We start from the raw sequence: 4,929 nt of genomic DNA, 5'->3' as shown, positions 1-4,929 counted from the left end.
GGAACTGACCCAGTGGAACCCCAGTCGACTCGTGCAGTTCGGAAAATGTGTGAGTGCCCTGGTCGTCCATCAGATCGCCCAGGGTGGCAACACCGGAGGGTTCCCACATATTCCGGATCGCCTTCCGGTCCTCCGGTCTAGTGGACATGATGGCGGCTATAGGGATTTGTGGGGAGTAGGGGTCGGTCAACCCGACCGATTTGCAGGCCCGACTCCAGATCCGAGTGCCTAGGCGGATGAGGTATGCATCCGGCGTTTTAGGTATTGGTCTGATCCAGAGGAGGTCCCTAAGCAACCAAGGTGCGTCTGGGGGCTGCAATAGGCGTGTGTCCGTCGTGGCATCATCGGCCATCCACTGGATCACGTGCTTAAGCTGGGCCACTATGTAGTAGAGCTCAAAGTTAGGGGTCTTCAGGCCTCCCCTCTCGTACGGTCTTTGAGTTACGTCTAGGGCAACTCTGTGCCTCCCCTCCCGCCATAGGAGTTTCCTACATAGTTTGCTCAGGTCTTTGAAGAAACGTTGGGGGATGTTGTAGGGGACGTTAGTGAAGAAATGTAGAAGACGCGGGAGAGCAACCATTTTGAGGAGTCCCGCCCTGCCAGCCATTGAGAGGGGCAATTTACACCATAGGTCAATTGATTTAGCCAGTCCCTCCCTAGCCCTGCCCGTGTTTAATGCGTGTTCGGCCTCGGGGTCCCGGTGGATCGCGACGCCCAGATATTTGAACGTGGTGGGTTCCCACTTCAGGGCCAGAGGGGGGAGGTGTTCTTTCTCGGTTCCACTAAGTGCAGCCAGGGGGAATAGGCAAGACTTGCCGTGGTTAATCTGGATCCCGGTGCATCTGTGGAACCCATCTAGGGTTTCGAGAATGTAGGGGAGAAGAAATTCGGGATCCCTTAGGTAGAGGAGCATGTCATCCGCATACATGGAGACAAGGTGGTTCACTCCATTTACCACTATCCCCCCGTCTCCATACTCCTGCCTGAGGTATGCCGCCACTGGTTCAATCGCCAGGATGTAGAGGAAAGGGGATAGGGGGCACCCTTGCCGGGTGCCCCTGGCCAGACTCCATTTTTCCGAATAGGTGTTGTTGGTTCGCACTCTGGCTGTGGGATTAGTGTAAATGAGTTTGACCCAATTCAAGAAAGCCGTTCCGACCCCCATCTTGTCAAGGGTGGCATAGAGCCATGTCCATCGGACCGAATCAAAGGCCTTAGAGGCGTCTAGGGACACAACTGCATATTTACCGGGCATGCCGTTTGTGCTGTGTATCACATGATGCAGCCTTCGCAGGTTCTCAGACATGGAGCGGCCCTGCATGTAGCCTGTCTGATCTTGGTGTATAAGGTACGGGACGGCTGTACGCAGCCTTCTGGCCAGTAGTGCGGTAAGGATCTTATTGTCTACATTCAGCATGGATAAGGGGCGATATGAGCCGCAGTCAGAGCTTTCCTTGCCGGGCTTAAGTAAGGGGATGATGGTAGCTTCGGTCATGGAGTCGGGGAGGTGACCTGTTTCATACGCCTCGTTATATACTTTGGCCAGTAGGGGGGCCAGTATGTCCTCATAGGTCTTATAAAATTCGCCCGGGAGACCGTCCGGTCCCGGCGTTTTACCGGAGGGCAGTGCCCTAATGGTGGCTGCGACCTCTTCTGGGGTGACGGGGCCTCCGAGGGAATCTGCCAAATGGTCCTCCAGGCGAGGGAGCCTGATGGCGTCCACGGCATCTTCGATCGCGTGGTCTGGGGGCTGGGCTGGATCAGAGTAAAGGGTTTGGTAATATTGCTTAAACTCTGCGTTAATACCCACTTGCGTGTGAAGGGTCAAGCCGTCTGTATTACAGATGGAGCATATGGGGTGTCTGGGGGTTTCTCGTTTATAAAGCCATGCAAGGAGTTTCCCGGGTTTGTCGCCCAGGGCGTGGTTCCTTTCCGTGAATTTGGCATAGCTGAGCCTCCCCAGCGTCTCCCAGTGTGTTAGGCATGTTTGTTTAAGTTCAATCATTTTCTGCAGGTGGGCGGGATCAGGGGACGGGGTGGCTTCGAGGTCTTGGAGTTCGGTCTCAGCGTGCTCTAGCAGGGTCGTGACGGATTTCAAGGCCCCTCCGGCCGCGGCTATCATTTCCCCTCTAGTTACCACCTTGTAGGCTTCCCATGCTGTGCCCAAGTATCTGACGCTATCAATGTTGGTTTGCCAGTAGTGTATGGAGCCCTCCCTGATTTGTTCATTGAAGGCTTTATCTAATAGCGCTTCGCTTCTGAATTTCCACGTCGGGATGGGGGGCCGGGGGGCTGTGGTCACCCAAGAGGTCATCAGTGGGGAGTGGTCTGAAAGCACCCTGGCCAGATACTGCGTATCTTCAAACCCGGCCACGTGCTCTTCGCTAATGAACAGGCAGTCTATCCTGGTGTGGACCTTATGTGGGGGAGAGTAGAAGGAGTAGCCTCTGATTTCGGGGTTTTGCGCTCTCCACAGGTCTTTCAGGGCATATTGCTGTGTGAGGGCGTTCAGTATCTTGGCGGGTGGGGAGGGGTCGCCATGCTTGTCATCCGATCTATCTATGCGAGGGTTTAAGGTACAGTTGTTGTCGCCTCCCCATATCGTTATACATTCGTTACTCGGGGACAGCCGGGCGTACAACGAACGAAAGAAAACAGTGGCATCATGATTCGGGGCATAAGTGCAAATCAGGCGAACGTCACGCCCCTCTATGGTGCCCTGAATTAGGGCCATCCTACCTTCATTGTCCGTCTTGGTGTGGATCAGCTTGACTGGGACAGAGGGGGCAATCCATATCAAGACTCCTCTGGAGTAGGTGGAGTAGGAGGAACCCACTAGGGTACCTCGCCAGACCTTAGCTAGCGCTGCAAGCTTAGGGCCACATAAGTGGGTCTCCTGAAGGAGAGCGATTCCGACTCTGTGGCGCTTCATGTAGGCGTAAACGCGGCGCTGTTTGATGTAGCTGTTTAGTCCCCTGACGTTCCAGGACATGACTCTGATCCTCTCAGCCATAGTCTAGGTGTGGTCGTGTTGCTGTGGGAAGCCTGAGGTTGAGGTGTTCGGTGAACTTGGTCGTCCTGGTAGCAATTCCGCTGCGCTTGGTCCCGGTCCGGTTTATGTCCGATTCAAACTGTGATCCCAACTTGGGGTTCAAACCCCCATGAAAAACAACGTCTAACTTAACTACAAACACAACACGTCTAGCGAGGTTGCCCTTGCTCTGACATCCCCGTTTCTGCCCCATCAGACCGAGGTCTTCCGGTGCCCTACGGGCGGGTGAGCTCACCCAAATTATCCTGGGGATAGGAGAGGGGCTACCTCCGAGGGTGTTATCAGGAGGTGCGCCACGACCAGCGCGGCTCCGGTACCATCAGTGTCGCCACTCTTACTGGCATATTAATGTACAATCGGCTACTGCAGCCAGTAAGTGGTGAGAAGAAGTCCCTTTGTTACAGGCGGCTAGGGCCCGCGCTGCCTCCGTTCAATGTCTGGGATCTGTTCACTGTCCATCCATTCGCAGGCCTCTGCGGGAGTGTCAAATAAACGTGCCTTATTGTTGTGCAGGACCTTGAGTCTGGCCGGGTAGAGGAGTAGGTAGCGCAGGCCTGCCTCCTTGAGTCTTGCCTTGGTGTGGTGGCACTGGGCTCTGCTCCTTTGAACCTGCAAGGTGTAGTCGGGGTAAATTGCAATCTTCGCGGCGTCCCACTGTATGGAACCGCCCATCCTAGTAAAGGCCAAAATGGCCTCCCTGTCCCTGTAGTTGAGGACTTTGGCTATTATGGGTCTGGATGGGCTCCCCGGTGGCGGCCTCCTGGCTAGGGAGCGAGGGGCTCTTTCTATGGTGAAGCCCTGCGACAGTTTCCCAGCCCCAATTTCCTGTATGAGCAGGTTCTCGATATAGTTGGTGGGGTCGCTGCCCTCGATACCCTCGGGCAGGCCGATGATTCTGATGTTATTCCTGCGGGCCCTTCCTTCAGCTTCCTCGGCCCTGTCTTCCAGATTTTTCACTCTTTGCGCCAGAATGTCCACATCCTTTAAGAGTTGAGTTTTGGCGTCTGTGTTGTCCCGGACTTGGATCTCAAGAGCGTCCGTTCTGCCGGTGATAGAGCGCACATCCTGCCTCAATAAGTTCAGGTCGATGGCGACCGCGTCTATTTTGTCCTCCATGGTTTTCTGGAGTGTCTTGATGGCCTCTAGCAGTTGGGAGTTGGCCGGCTCGGGCCTCTCGGAGCCCGACGCCTCCCCAGGGGCTGGAGCCTCCCTGGGTTCGGTCGCTCCAGCGGCCGCGAAGGACTCCATGGTGGTTTGGCGGTGTTTGCTACGGGCGCCCTTAGTGGACATGTCCTGTCCGCGGGATCCGCCAGGGCACTATACGGTTCACTGGCGCCGGCGTGAGATGCTTCGTGAGGGGGGGGGTTGTGTGTTGTCCGGGCAGTATCAATGGGCCGCTCGGCAGGGCGGTCGGGCCCAATCCTGCCGCAAGGCTCTTCGCTCCGGGCCCAGCAGGGGTGCAGTTAAGGCCGCTCCAGGTGCCCCCCCCCTCCGACTCCTTACCGCGCTTCTTCGGGACGCTGGAGCGTGAATCTCAGCTTAGGCCACCGCCGCCGCTTCAGTCCGAGTTCCACTAAGGCAGATCCCTGGTGAGCTCCTCTGGGGTCGATCACAGGGCTCCGCTACAGCGCTGGGCCAGGGATCATCATGGCCGCCATTTCCTGCCCTCGCATGGCGTTCTGTTTCTTTTCGCTGGTGCGGGCCAACAGAGGGACGTGAGGTTCCCAAACTTCGACAGCAGGCGGGTCACACCTTCACACGACCTGTGTTCGTTTTTCGGATGACTGCAGTCAAGTTAAGCGATGGTTGGCGGCGGATCCATAATCGTATCGAGCGGAGCTGCGCCGAACACGTCTCTCCTACATGGCGGTTAGCCA

This window comes from Ambystoma mexicanum, chromosome 14 (assembly GCF_040938575.1).
Source record: "Ambystoma mexicanum isolate Mex_15411 chromosome 14, UKY_AmexF1_1, whole genome shotgun sequence".
NCBI lineage: Eukaryota > Metazoa > Chordata > Amphibia > Caudata > Ambystomatidae > Ambystoma > Ambystoma mexicanum.
This window is presented reverse-complemented; position numbering follows the sequence as displayed.